This window comes from Mesocricetus auratus, unplaced genomic scaffold (genome assembly GCF_017639785.1).
Source record: "Mesocricetus auratus isolate SY011 unplaced genomic scaffold, BCM_Maur_2.0 Super-Scaffold_100676, whole genome shotgun sequence".
NCBI classification, from domain to species: domain Eukaryota; kingdom Metazoa; phylum Chordata; class Mammalia; order Rodentia; family Cricetidae; genus Mesocricetus; species Mesocricetus auratus.
The window spans coordinates 27,306,707-27,322,126 of record NW_024429266.1 but is presented as its reverse complement, the minus strand read 5'-3'; the positions used below and the strand labels follow the sequence as shown (position 1 = coordinate 27,322,126).

Below are 15,420 nucleotides of genomic sequence, written 5' to 3'. Positions count from 1 at the left end.
GGAGGGCCTTCTCATTCGGACATCATCTCATGATCAAGGGCAGCCAGTGGTTAGACAGAGGCAGGACCCTATCTGGCCTTGTTCTCTTCTTAAACATCTGTTAGAGCCATCACAGCGATGTCAGTCTATGACCTCATCTAATTTTAATTACCTCCACAAAGGCTTTGCCTTCAGATACTATTAACATGAACTTGGGAACTGAGTTTTCAACACCTAATCTTTGGGAGAAGATACAAAGGACAACATCCCTCATCTTCCATGTTAACTGCTTGATGAGAGGGATTTTTGTCCATCGCAGTGTCTTTGTCATTACACAACTGTCTCTGGCTTGCTCTTTTACTACCTGAGGATGAACAACCAACTCAAGTGCCAGTGCCAACCACTTGTTGGCACCTTGAAAGACCTCAAAAGGTATTTGATGAATGAATCAAAGAAGAAAACTGATGACTTTTGGTCAGTTCTAGTAACATGCTCGTGGCAACTGCTGACACATTGGGCAATATGTACTTAAAATTGTAATGGAAGTCAGGGAAAATGAGAACTTACTAAGCCAACATTTAGAGATATACACTACTTCAGCATTTCCTTGGTGTGTTTGGGAGCTTTTCTTTGTTGTTTTTGTCTTGAAATCTCATCTGAGGTGATGCTGTTTGTGTCTTATCTATCATATTTATTTTTGCTTCAATAGCAAGAACACATAAACCAGGTTCTATGCTGCTTTTGAATTTTTAATTGCAAAACACAAAGTGGGACAAATTTTTCCATTAATTTATATAATAATAATAATAATAATAATAATAATAATAATAAAACAGCTTTGAGATGCTGCCTAATTTAGGTGTGAGAATTCACTCCAAAGTCCCCAAGATACTTAGGGTAATGACCACAGCACAGAGTCAGGGGAAGACACAAAGGTAAGCAGAGAGAACAAAGAGGATCGAGTGAGGGGGAAGTGAGACAAAAGATAGCAACAATGGAAACTGAAGAAAAAAGAGACAGAGGCAAGGAATGTATCCAAAGGAAGAAATAGAGGAAAGTAGGGGGAAGAAAGTGTACAGAAGAGAATGGTCAAGGACCAGGGAGTGGGAGACCCTGAATTGGAGTGAGTATAGTGGAGAAGGTTCTGGGCTATCCATTTCTGTGGGGAACCTAGTCACTTTTCTTGGTGTTCAGTCCCTCCAGGACAGACCATGGTTTAGAAGAAAGGTTTATCAGCTTTTCCTTATCCCGGTCTTTTATAGAAATAAGAGGGAAAAGTTCACCTGGGTGTGATGGTGCATACCTTTAATCCCAGCACTTGGGAGACAGAGACAGGAGGATCTCTGTGAGTTTGAGGCCAGCCTGATCTGTAGAGCAAGTTCCAAGATAGTCAGAGCTACATATACTACCTCTTTCTTCTCTCTCTGTCTCTGTCTCTCTGTCTCTGTCTCTGTTTCTCTCTCTTTCACTTTCTCCCCCCCCTCTCACACACACAAGTTCAATCATTTGGTTAATTCACTCCCTAAATGCAACCTATCTACCTAAATTTGAAGAAAATTCTTTCCTTGGAATCCCAGAGCCTCTCTGGGTTGGGAGCATCATCTGGCTCCTACCTTGTTCTCCAACTTCATTCTGTTTATCCTCCAGCTCACTCTGTACAAGGAGTCTTGTTTATTGCTTGAGTATATCCAGCATTTTTCTCTAGCATTTGAACTTAACACAATTTGTTCTTTCACTATAGGATGCTGTTCAGCAAATACTTCTTTGGGTCTATTCTTTAGTTTGCTCAGGTCTCTCCATGTTCAAATGTTATTTTTTTCCCAAAAGACAAGTCAAGCAAGGATTTTGAAATCTTTCAGTCTTTATACTGCTATTCTGATTGTTTTGGCGTATCATCAACTTCTGTCTAATCAATTGCTGTCTAATTCCATGCATCCTTTATCCATCTATCCACCCATGAAATTTACTAGAGTTGCTGGCCAGAGAGTCCCCAGGAACGTTTTGTCTCTGCTTCCCTATACTGGGGTTACAGCCACATGCTGGCATGCTTGTTGTTCTCTGTGGGTGCCAGGGATCTGAACTTGTGCAGTAAATATTCACCAGCCCCTACCTGTAGCCACTTTCAAAGAGTTAACACTCAATTATGTGTCATATCTTCTCTCAGCGAACATCCCAAGGTCTAATCAAGACTCAGTGTATCATAGCCGATCATAGCCGATCATAGCCGATCATAGCCGAGGGAATTCCCAACCACTGGATCTGCTCTCCAATCTCCCTCATCCCTAGTTCTGCGCACAGAAAGTCAGTTCAGGTAGTTCTCCGACTTTCTCAAGCCCTGCTGAGCTTGGATTTTTGTCTGTAGCAATTATTTATAGATCTCTCTCTCTCTCTCTCTCTCTCTCTCTCTCTCTCTCTGTGTGTGTGTGTGTGTGTGTGTGTGTGTGTGTGCACGTGAGTGTGTGTTCATGTACAAGCAAGGCTGAGAATTTACAAGGCTGCTTTTGGTATCTCCCTGATTCTCAGCTGTCTTGAGAATCTTTGATTTATAGGGCAGTGTTGTGACTAATGCTATTGGATCAGTTTGTGTGCTTGGGTTGCTAATTTGCTTCACTTATCCTATGTTTTTAAAGAGATAAAATTATTTATTCACAATCATAATAGAGGCACAGGGAGCAAACATTATCCCCAAAGGTCTTATGTAATTGAATCTTTATAGAGATCAATTTTATTTTTTTCATTCAATTACATTATGATTTTAGAGATAATAGTATTTATTATTGCTTAATGGCCAACAATTGGAAGCAGTTAGTGCATCTATTGTCATTCTCTACATATTCATTATGCACCTATTATGTCCAAAGGCTTGTAATATAACAGGAAAACAAGTGTACCCTAATTACACTGGAGCATAATGAAATGCCTTAAGTATAAACACGATGTTAAGTATTAGCATAGAAAAAATGTCATGATGATTTTAGAAAATAGACTGACTGGGAGTGAGATGAGTTTGTGCAGCATCACTCATGAGTCTGAATTCACACCAAGTCATAAGTTAGTTCTTGGTTAATCAAATGCAAGAGAAACAGCAAGGAAAGGCCTTGTTGGGATTATTAATGATTTTATGAAATAAGTTATTTCATCTAGAGCTTGAAAAGCAGGTTGGTAACTGCATACACTCTGAAAAAGAATGTAATGGTTTAGAAATGTGAACAGTAAAGAGATAGCTGGGCATGGTGTTACATGTCAGTAATTCAAACACTCGGGAAGTGGAAGTAAGAGATTTGGGAGTTCTGTGTCAGCCTTACTGAGATACACAGAAAAACCAGGTCTCAGAGACAAACAGACAGACAGACAGACAGACAGACACACACACACAGACACATACACACACACACACACATTTTTCTGCTTTTGTGTTCTTTTTTTAAAAACCAACTTTTAACTGTCCTGCTCCTTGCTTCATTCCTAAACAGCATTGGGAATTATATTTGGTGATTATGATCAGTAGCAATTTACTAACCAGTGAGATTTCCTCGTCAATGCATACTAATCTATACTGTCTCCTCTATTCCAAAGAAATAATGTTCTTGGCAAAGAATCTTGAGATTCTCAAAGTAAGTCTAAACCAGGACACAGTCTTAGAGCCCATTGCTAGTCTTCTGCTACTTTTCTGGACACAAATGACCAAAAAGTTTCATTGTAATGACCTGATTTTCTCTGATTATGAATTAAGACATGGTAACAAGGGGTCCATATGAAACTCATGGTCTTAGGGTAACTATTCAAGCACTAGGGGTTGTGCTTACCATTACAACCTGGGCTCAAAATATACAACACAGTGCTATATTCATAGGGACTCCTTTATGACTACAGACTTTTGGAACTACAAAGGCCTTGGCAATCCCCCTCTGCAATAACAAAACTGAATACCCAAGAGAAAAACACAGATAGGTGAGCCATCAAATAAACAAATATGTAGGGAGAGATATTAGATATCTGTGCCGCTGATCACGCCTACTTTGGGAATGGCTACAGGTGCATATGAACATGGGAAATAAAGAACTGGGAGGAGAGATACTCTTTCTCTTTTTCGGGATTCCAGTCGGGTCTCAGAAGCCACTGAGACAAATCTGGGTTGCCGGTTCCTCTTGTAAGACCTTCCACAATAGTCATCTTTATCCTTCTCAAAGTGTGCGGTTTATATTGCAGTGATATCTGGTTGCAGTGACACAACTATAATTTACCCAAAGTCATAACCAATGATGTAAACTGGATGTGATTAAAAACTCAAGCCTTTTAATGTATAATCTGAGTCTTAGTAATTTTAAGAGCCTTTGTTTATCAACTGTTACAATTTAATTTTACTGCAGAGCTGGCAACAAACTGACAGTTCATTAATCCTCATTATATGAAGAAAAACATAAGTATTAATTATGATATATATTGCACACTACTTTCAAGTTGTATCAAGCAGAATTAATACAACTTCTATTATGGGGAAATTAGGAGGTTTTTTGTTGTTGTTGTTTTAGTCAAAGCAATGGCTTCATTGAACCAGACTGGCCTTTGCCTGAGGCCCACATACCTCTTCCCACACTATCCCCACCTGAATGTGTGGTTGAAATTAGAAAATTAATGTATGTTTGAGTGTTTATTAATGTAGCACGGAAACTACCCACTGTCCAGTGAAGCAGGCACTCTTCCATCATGGAGGGTTCAGTGGTTTAAGTTAGAAGCATCTAGACGGCATTAAGGACTGCATGACCTTTTGTCTTGAAAGTTCTGATTGGTGATTTTTCTGCCAGAAGCAAACAAGTACAAAGTGAACACACTAGAGCAAAGCTTTGGAGCAAAGGGTTGGAACTCATAGATTTCCTGTCGGGCGTGTTTACTCTTCTCAAGCCATACATTAATGGGGCTGACCTTTTTAGTAATTTGATTCCAACAATGAATGGTACGGCCGCAGCAATGCTCAAAGTCTGTCTACCTGATGTGAGTCAGAGAAATGATTGCAACTTTAAATCAGAGAGCATACCTGCATCTAGAACAGGGAAATTCCACAACCTATAAGAACTCCTCCATCCTCCAGAAGGTACCATGACCAGAAACCCTCAGGTCTCAGAGAAACTGGCTGTCCCCGTGCACTTCCATTACACATGGCGTGCAGGTCTGTGGCTCTTTAATTCTTTTGTTGCATCTTAGGTTTGAAGAGTTCCTTACCAATCGCCCCCTTTAGCTTCTTTCTCAAAGAAGTTAAGCCTCAAAAAGGGCATCCCTACATCTTGTGTTTCCTTTGGTGAAACATATGCCCTCCCTCAGCCAAGTGAGAATCCTATCTTGACATCTACATTTGGCCATGTACCTGTGTGCATGTGTGTGTGTGTGTGTGTAGGTCAGGGGCAACTTTTAATATCGTTCTTCAGGCATCAACTATCTTCCATTTTCTTTTCTTTTCTTTTTTCTCACTGACCTGGAGATTACTAACTAGGAAGGCTAGGCTGCCAGTCTCAACCCCCTGGGTTTACAAACTTCACCACCACAAGAAGCTTCACCTTAAGTCGTTGCACTTGCAATGCTAACACTTAACTGACTGAGAAGTTCTCCTAGCCCAGGCATCTTCAGCAGAGAATTCAAGATAACCTTGATGATAAAACCACAACTGGCCAAAATGCAGGAACTAAGTGATCATGGAGTGCCCAACCAATCAATAAATTGCAACTTTTAAAAGTATACATTGAGCATCTAACAGGTAGGTCCAAAAGTAAATGTAGGCTCTTGTGGCTAAACAACCACCTAGTTACACTTTCAGATTGGAAGGGAAAGGACAAGATTAGATTATTTTTATCTTACAACTATAAGCCAACTCATTTTGAAAAGGCTTATTCTCTTCTCTTCTTGGCCATTTCCCTAGGTCATTGAACTTTTTCCTGGAACAATTAGATCAGGCTGGACAGTTTAGCTCTTGGTATGAAACCAGATTCATTTCCTGACTCTCATGTGTTTTTTTTAATCAGAGTTTGCTTTTAAAATAGAGGGCAGACACCAACTTTCTCACAGTGACAGCCAAGATTTCAAACTATTTTTTTAATCATTGACTTGTCTAATGATCAAATCCATTTCTCAAGCTCTGTACGAGGCCATTTAAAACTGTCCATCTGATTTCTCTTGATAGGTCGGAAAAACAGAGTTGAGATGTGGACACATCACACATATTTACTGAACTTCCTCGTTCTTGGTAATGACTTACATTCAATTTCCATCAGTGTAGGGCAATTATTAACTTGTAGGTAACTTTGCCTTTTGGGAAAATACCCCAACAGAACACAGTGGTATAATGTGAATGACAAAGGGGTATTTTATGAGAAGCAAAAATATCCTGTGACCTTTGAGTGATCATTACCTTAATCTGGTACTCTGACTTTGTACCATAAACACTGTAGTGGTGGCTGAACTGTTCTAACAAAAACTCTAAGTGGAGAAATCACCTGGTAGCTCACATTGCAGTTAATCATCAACTTCTAGTAAGCATGCAAGAGGTGGATGTTTCTCAAGGATGTAATTAGATTCAGATTTCTGCACGACCATGCTCAAATATTGTTACTTAGCATCGAAGTTCCTATGTATTTAATTTGCTTCACATTTTAAAACTGTGCATCAAAATAATCTCTCCATGTAATCTTAAATTCAGATATGTAAATATTATATTGCTGTGCTTCTTTTTCTTTTTTTGAGACAGGGTCTTTTTTTTTTTTTTTTTTTTTTTTTTAGACAATGTAGTCCAGGCTGCCATTCAGTCTTTAATAGTCCTCCTGATTGCTAACATTTATATGTGAGTCACACCACCTGGTTTATTCTACTGTCACTTGACTTTTAGACTTTTGACACCTGGTTTCCTATGGCAGAAAACGAAAGTTTAGCTCTGCTAATCCATCCTTTTCATACATTGAAAAAGTTGTATCACACACACACACACACACATGTTAACTTTTGTTACTATGATGAAATACTTGCTCACACCTCAGAATGTTTTAGTTCATGGTTGGTTAGCTCCACTGACTTTGAGCCTTGGTCAAGGCAGTGTGACATGGAAGTAGTGTAAGTCAGAGGAGGCCTGTTTTCCTCACAGCAACCTGAGGCAAAGAGAGAGACTGACAGGAAGGGGTCAAGGTCTCAGTGCTTTGTCAAGGGCATGCCCCCACTGACCTAGATTCCTTCAAGTAGACCCCCAAATTCTAAAAGTTACAGTAGCTCCCAAAAGTGCTGTAGGTGTGGGAACTTACTTTTGACACACGTGCCTTTGTGGGAAAATGAGGAATAGATTATAGCAGTGTTCGTAGTTTACCAGTGCCAGCATCAGGCCTTACATGACTCTGCTGTATTAGAAGATCTTGCAGCTAGACCACACCGAATTGTCACTGCATCAACTCACCTGGATTTTCTAACTCCATGGAATTAATAATAGTGCCATGGTCATCTGCTTCATTTTCATGTCCTGTCACTTATTCTCTTCCAAACTCTCTACAGAGCTGTGAGTTTCCTCTCATTATCATCAAGTATATCACAAAGCTATGCTTCTTTGCATTTTTTATAATTTTTATTTACTTTAAATATAATTACGTTATTTCTCCTGTTCTCTTTCCTACCTCTAACCTGACCCATGCCCTCCCACTCCCTCTCAAATTCGTGAACTCTTTTTCTTAATTGTTTTGTTACATATACATATAAACACTTAAATACTTATTAATACAACCCTCTGAATCTGCTTAGTGTTTCTTGTATATATGATTTCAGGGCTGACCACTTGGTATTGGATAAGGAATGAGGGGGCTTATCTCTGGGGTAGATTAAGTCTCACACCCTGAGGATTCCTTAGTTGTCTGCAGCTCTTTGTCTAGGGATGGGACCCAGTGAGATGTTCCTCTTCTCATTGTCTGTTGGTGTTGGATTATTCTCTTCATATTATTTTGGTATCATGGATAGAGCTTTCGTGTCATTTTTAGGAGACACGATTCTCAGCAGACTTTCTAGTCACCCGAGTCTCTTTATTCCTGAGCCCTTTACATAGGGGTTGTGTTGTAGAGGTGTCTTACAGAGGTTGGGCATCTCATGGTCAGTTGTTCTTTGCATTTTGACCAACTGTGGCTTTTCTGTAATCATCTCCATCTGCTGTAAAGTGAGGCTACACTTACCTGGAGCTTTCAGGATAAGTATTCAGAATGCAGTTAGAAATTATGCTGGTTTAGAAATGTGGTGATAGTAGGCTTTCCGCTAAGATCCATGATATCACTAGCCCCAGGGTGTTGGCTAGGTTTCCAGTTCCAGGCATGATTTCCCTTCTGTGGAGTAGGCTCTAAGTTCAATCAGACAGCTATCAGATACCAAGATATAAGTGCACCCCTAGGAATATCATGCCATGCTTGTCATTTTTGTGGTTCATGGGCATAATATACACATATATTATCATATATATGTGCTTAGATAAATATTATATGTGATTTTTGGTAAATAAAAAGAATATAGTTCCTTATGTCTCTTTCAAACATAGTTAGTGCTATTCTTTTCTTATAGACATCCTCTCCAGAACCTTCCAGTCTCTTTACTGGATGTAAAATTGCTGAATAGCAGTATTCTTTTTTTTCCCAGATTTTCATGTTAATCCCAGTTCCCCCTCTCTCTCATCCTTCCCTTCCTCTTATTGACCCCCATCCCATCCCCTTTCTGCTCCCAGGGAGGGTGAGGCCTTTCATGGGGGATCTCCATTTGGAGCAGGGCCTAGACCCTCCCCTGTGTGTCTAGGCTGAGAGAGCATCCCTCTATGTGAAATGGGCTCCCGAAGTCCATTTGTACATTAGGGATAAATACTGATCCACTACCAGAGGCCCCATAGACTGACCAGGCCTCCGAACCGACATCCATGTTCATGGGACCTGGGTGGGTCCTATGCTGGTTTCCCAGCTATCAGTCTGGGGTCCATGAGCTCCCCCTTGTTGAGGTAAACAGCTGTATTCTTGAGCCTCTTTTCTACCATGGTTCTAAAACTATCCTTTGCCTTTTTTTCTGATCTGAACATTGCCTCTTGAATTTTAAACCATTGCCATTCATTTTTAAATATTAATTCTTTTCCTTTACAGAAAACAATTTTTAATAGTTTTCTAAGAAAGGATAGAATGGGATTAGCTATCTTTGAGATTGTGTATGTTAATGGAAACCTCCACTTTGATGTTTAAATGGTAACACACACACACACTCAAGTGTAGGTAGAATTTCAGTCTCACTCAGTATTTTAAAAGCATTTTTCAATTATCTTCGGAATTCTAGCTTCAAAGTTAATAAATTCAGCACCTTTCTGATTTTAATTCATTTGTGTTTGACCTCATTTTGGTTTCATTTGTTTTTTCATCATCTCATGATACACTGAGTGTATCTCACAGTATTTTGAAGTTCCCTAAAGTCGTGCTATGATATGTGTCCTCTTTCATCCTTCCTAATGAACTTACCTCTAGAAAGTTCTTATGCCGCTCTTCACACTCCCACTGCATCCCCTGCTGTCACTGCCTTCACTGCCTGAATCTCTGCTGACTCCTCCAGCATCTTATTACTCTACAGTACATTAGTCACCTAACCTCAGATGATTCTCTAATTTTTCTGCCTTTTGACTACTTTCTACTTTAAATCTTAAAAAAAGAAACATTTTAGGATATACTTATGTGAATCATTACCACAAATATTATTTTTTAAAAAATAAACTTACATAGTTTAAGAACAAAGTAAGGAGATACTAAAATATATATAGTCGCTCCCACAGTGGTGTGTCATGAATCCAGTTTTCATTCTCTGCACCTGCCTCTCTTTGTGTTAAATATTACTGTTAATAACCTGTATTTTATCAGAGTTTCTTTATGTGGATACAACAAAAATATGAACATATCTACTTTTCCAAACAATACATTCTTTCCCTTTGAACTTCTCCCTACCTATTGTGACTTTCCCCACCCAAAATTATTATGTCTATTCCCTGCCCCCTTTCAGGGTTTCTTTATGTAGCCATGCCTGATCTGGAATTCACTTTGTAAACCTGGTTGGTCTTGAACTCACAGAGGTTCATCTGTCTCTGTTTCTATGTGTTGTCTATATGTGCACAGGTGTGGGGCCTCCACTGGAGCACAGAAAACCTACCAGAGGGAACACGTTAAAAAGACAATGATTGTTCCTCCCCCAGCAGGTATAAGTTGCAGTAGTTCCTCATTAAGGAGAGGGGCTAGGAGAGTGCCTCACCAGGTGTGTTGGAATTTTGGCTCATTTGATCTGGTATTGATAACCCCAGCTTTTGTGATCTTGTGAGTGCCTGTCAACTTGTACTTAAATATGCAACATGTAACTGAATTCCATTTAGGGAGAATGGGGCACAAACTTGACAATCTGGGCTCTGACGATCAGAATGGAGAAGAATACAATGATCTGTACAGTTCAGCCTCTCAGATTCAGTCTAGAGCCCACTCCCTGCCCCCGGTCCTTGGAGTAGTTCCCCTAATCCACAGTTGCTTTTTAGTTCAGCTTCTTTTACAGAGGCAATGGTTATTGTTTTCAAGAGTGTATTAAGGGTTTCAGCTGCCTGTGAAGGATGAGTAGGGACTCTGTGGGTCTAAATTCTGTTTACAAACGTAACTCCTCCTTTTCAGCCTTCCCAACCTATATCTCCCACAAAAAGTCTGCCATTTCCAAGCCTGTGTGAGGACCTATGGCTTAAATTGGCCTGGTCTTCTCTTGGATTTCCCCTTTCATGCTTAGTTCTCAACCTTTTCAGTTTTGTTTGGCCAGTTGCCATCTGTGTTTTCCTTGCCCATCTTCCAAAATTTTGTTGGTATTGCTTATTATCTCCATTTTCCATCCCCTTATCATCTTCCTTACTTTTACAAATCCTTTTATATAACCTTTGTGTGGTTCCAGAGGAACAGTCTGATCTACTGAATTTAACCTCAGGTCCATAGTCATCTTATTCCCACTTACCATGGAAGAGAAACAGGACTTGCCACAAGAAGACCTGGGTGTGATACTTACTTCTCTGTTTCCTTGGCTGCAGACATGCAGTACCACCACCCCAACAAAACACTTTCAATAACTGTGTGATGCAGCTGTTAATACAAGGTGTTCATATTCCACCCCAGCCATGCATTCTTTTTTTCATTCATTTGTCCATCCATCTAATCATTTATTCACCACTATCTTTTCTTTCTTTTTTGAGAGTCTCACTTTGTGTCCCAGACTGGTTTCAAACTCATATATAACCAAGGTTGGATAAAAACTATCAGCAGTCCTCCTGTCTCAGTCTCCCAGGCATGAGATTACATGCATTTACCATTATGCCCAGCCATCTAGTCATGATTTTAAACCATAGACACAAAGATGAATACATAATAATCCTTTTTAAATAACCTTCATAGGCTAAGAGAAGGAGACATATAACTACTCATAGCTGTAATAATGGGAGACATATATCAGGATTTATAGGAAGAAGCCCTCCCCAACCCAGACCAAGAAGAGTCAAGAAAGAATTCTCTGAAAGAATTGATGTCTAAACCATATCTTCAAGGAAGAACTGCAGTTCAACAAGCAGAAGAGAGGCAAAGATGAGAGAAGGAATATGCCTTGCTGAAGTAAAATGCTCAGTTTCTAAGAATGGAAGCCAGAGAAATTGGCAAGCACCTTGGAATTTAAATGTGACATAGTGAGTATTGGATTAATTCTCCATCATGGAGGCATTCCAGCCTCTGTTGCCAGGCCTGGGGTCCAGCAGCTCACCCTTCAGGGAACCAGTCTTCAGCAGTTGGAAGTTGAACATCTCCTTTGTGTTGCATTTTCTAGGCAAATAGTTTGTTTCCTAGCCTTCAGCCTGTCCAAGACTGACATGCACAATGCATACAAATCGCATGCCTTTTAATAGTACCTGATGGAACTTCTTACTCAATTGTTACATCAGTAGACAGTTCCATGCTCACAGCACCTCACGTTGAATGCCATTTTCCTCTTATTTCAAAAATTAGTAAAGCAGTCCATCACATCTTATGTGCCCCTTGCCTGAGTTTTCTACTTATTTTTGCAATTTTAACAGTTGTCCAACTAATAACCAGTATATTAATCTATTCAATGAACCAAGCAATGATGGTGTGCCAGTGTTAACTCTGCCCAAGAAATATTTGTGCATTTGCTCAGCCTCTTGAGGTACAAGTGTAGAATTGTGAAATTGTGAAGGCCATGAGGAATGATTCCATAATACCAAAATACTATTTGCTCTTTCTGCATGTTGTATCCTTTACAGACCTTGCCTTGGGAAAGCATCCATCCAAGTGGGGTGTACCACCTATCTTGTACATCTAAGGCCATCTTGAACCTTGAATATGTTTTCTTTTCTGCAAAGATCGGCTTAGTGATTTTTCTTTACAAGATCAAAGTGAAAAGAAATGTCTCAGGGTTGTTGACCCTGCCCTCCCTATTGTACTAACCCCTATGTGTCATCTACTACTTGGAAAAACAAATCTACTTGATTTTCCTAGACTTCCTGAAGCCTGGTGATTTTGTTTTAGGCATACCCTGCACTCAGTTTTCATATCACCCAGTGAAAACAACAGAATGAAGTATAAGGAAAATGTCCCCAAGTGTGATTCAGCAGCTGTCATTGGTTGAACTGTGTTCCTCCAAATAAACCAGATGATTGAATTTCAAATCTGCACTACAGGGGGCCTTGAAGTCCAATATGAATGATGTCCTTATAGGAGGGGAGAAAATTGAGCACAGAGACAGATAAAAAAAAAAACAGAAGTAAAGTGAAGTAAAGCTCTATCAAGATGTCAGCTATCTACAAAGCAAAGCAGAGCCTGGAGGCCTGAGACATCCTTCTTACAGCCCCAGGAAGGAAGTAATCTGCTGACATTTGACTTGAGACTCTGACCTTCAGGACTGAGACAATACATTTCTGTTGTTTGAGGCATCCAGGGCCTGACACTTTGTGAAGGACATTCAGCGTGGCTGTCACAGTGGGTGAGTGAAGGCCAGCAGCCTGCAGGAGAGCATCCTGAAGCAGCCAGTGCTGTCTTACACCATGCTGGGGAAGCACACAGCAGGCAGGGAGGGCCTCCAGGGAGCCACCCACAGAGCTGTGTATGCTCTGGAACTCTCTCTGGGATCTCAGAAGGAAAGATGCTGAGCTGCCAGTATCTGGTTCTTTACCCAGCCTAGGGGTGCCTAGTCTCTCTGTTGTCATGCCAACAGAGGATGTCAGAGAACTTGAGTGTTTTTTTTTTATCTCCTGCTAAAAGGCCATCAGGTTTAAGGCTTTTAATCCAGCACTCATGAACAGGCTTACCTTCTTGAAATGTTCACTCTAATGTGGGTTAGTCGGAGTGTTCTTTTTTCCCATACTTTCAGGCAATAACCTGTTTCTACCAGCAAGAACATCCTTACGGATCGTGAAATATTTGTCACAGTGTATAAGCTCAGTAACTACTATGTTTTTGTTCTTCCTTGAGCCAGGAATGGTGCAACTCCTTCAGGTTCTGAGTCAAGACTGTCCCCTGCCTACACCTCCCTCCTTGTCACCTGGACACCATCACAGACAGCCCATGGGAGCTCTGGTAGTTATTTCATCATCAGTGGTTTTTACCAAAGATGAAGTAATCACTTATTTGTCACTGGCTGCCTGAGGGACGGGAACACACAGAGACTCTTTGTTGCCATTTATAAAGCAAAGAACATTAGAGAGAAGCTTCCATAGGGGCCATGATTGAAGCTTCCCCAGGCCCCACTACTGAGGAGATGGAATACGATTGATAAACACACACTGACTATGAATACAGATCATGTTTAGAAAGCTCTCACAGAAGGATGCATTTATAAGATGTCTTTAACCAAAGGCCTGGTGGGAGACAGGCAGCCAGCCGAAGGCTAACAACAGTGTCACCGCTGACAGAACATTGAAGGTGGTGGTGGTGACTCCCTCTCCTCCCCGCCTCTTGAAACTGCTGACAGGAATTGCAACCACTGTGGCCTTGATTGAGGAGCAAATCAAGCTCTGATCAAACCTTTTTCAAAGTAATTAGACGTTTATGCTAAATGCAGTAGAGGTCGTTTTCCCCCAATTATTCTCCGTGCTTAGTTCAGTTACTGTTGGAAGAGTGAAATGACAGGGACACTCCCAAGAACACTGCACGGTGCCAAAAAAGGGGACTTCACAGCCCAGGAGTGAATCTTGGTCTGCCACTTTGCTTATTAGCTCCTGTGGACTTGGGCACCTTCACCCGCACCTTTTTAATTGAGAATTTTATACATGTATGCAATGTGTTTGTGAAATCCATGCCCCATTCCCTCCCTCTCCTCTAATTCCTCCCCATCTCCTCCACTACTTTTCTTCCCAACTTGATGCTCTCTCTCTCTCTCTCTTTCTCTCTCTCTCTGAGTGTGTGTGTGTGTGTGTGTGTGTGTGTGTGTGTGTGTGTGTCCATCCACCCTACTCCAGGCTACTTAGTCCTGCCTATATGTGCCTGGGTATAGGACAATCTACTCACAGTCATTCAGGGTCCGCTTCTCTGAAGAAAATTGGCTCTCCGCCAACAGCCACTAATAGCTAATAGCTCCTCAGTTAGGGGTAAAGCTCCTTTCTCATCCATGCTGGCTTGATCTTGTTTAGATCCTGGGTATACAGTCACAGCTTGCTTTCCTAGTGTTTTGTGAAAGGGAATACATAGGTGCACTAATAGATTTGTAAATTGTCAAGGGAAACCTCCATTTCCTCTTTGTTTTCCAGGCTTCCTCGCCACACCCCCCAGCGTGTGCATGCTGCCTGATGACACAGCCAAACCAAGCAGATAATGTTCTGTAAAAACAAATATCTTCAGTAGAAGATTCAGTAACTTTCTCAAACCAAGCTGGCTGACAGATGCAATGTCCAACAGTGCTGCTGTTGTCTCCCCGTTCTTTCTTTCCCTCAGTATGCATTATCTTCAAATACACCAGATGACAGATGTAAGTTACTCATTTCTATCATCTCATGTTTTATCCCAGTCTCCATGCAAATAAGAGTGGGAAGGCTAGTGCTGGTTATCAACCTGACAGAATCTATAACTACCTAGGAAATGGGCCTCTGGGCAAGCCTATGAGGGATTATCCTGATTATGCTAATTGGTGTGGGAGGACACTTCTCAATTTTGGGTGGAACCATTCCCTGGGTGTGTATAAAATGGACTGTGTCAAATGAAGAAAATGCACTAGCATGCATTCATGTTTCTGTTTCCTGGTTGTAGATGACATGCCTCCAACTACTTAAAGCTCTTGTTGCCTTGACTTTTCCACGAGGACAGACTTTACCTTAGAACTGTGGGCCAGAAAAAGCCCTTTCTCCCTTAAATTGCTTTTGTCAGAGCATTTTCTCATAGCAACAGGAAAAGAAAT

General features: G+C 40.7%; 1 long non-coding RNA gene across 1 annotated transcript in view; it reads left to right on the top strand.

Annotated features, from left to right (window-relative positions):
* The window catches only part of LOC121137050, a 96,896-nt gene extending 81,924 nt beyond the window's left edge, over window positions 1-14,972 (top strand). Inside the window, exon 3 of the long non-coding RNA XR_005874255.1 lies at window positions 14,777-14,972. This is a non-coding gene — a long non-coding RNA (uncharacterized LOC121137050). The remainder of the gene's footprint in view (window positions 1-14,776) is intronic.
* The last annotated feature ends 448 nt before the right edge of the window (window positions 14,973-15,420 follow it).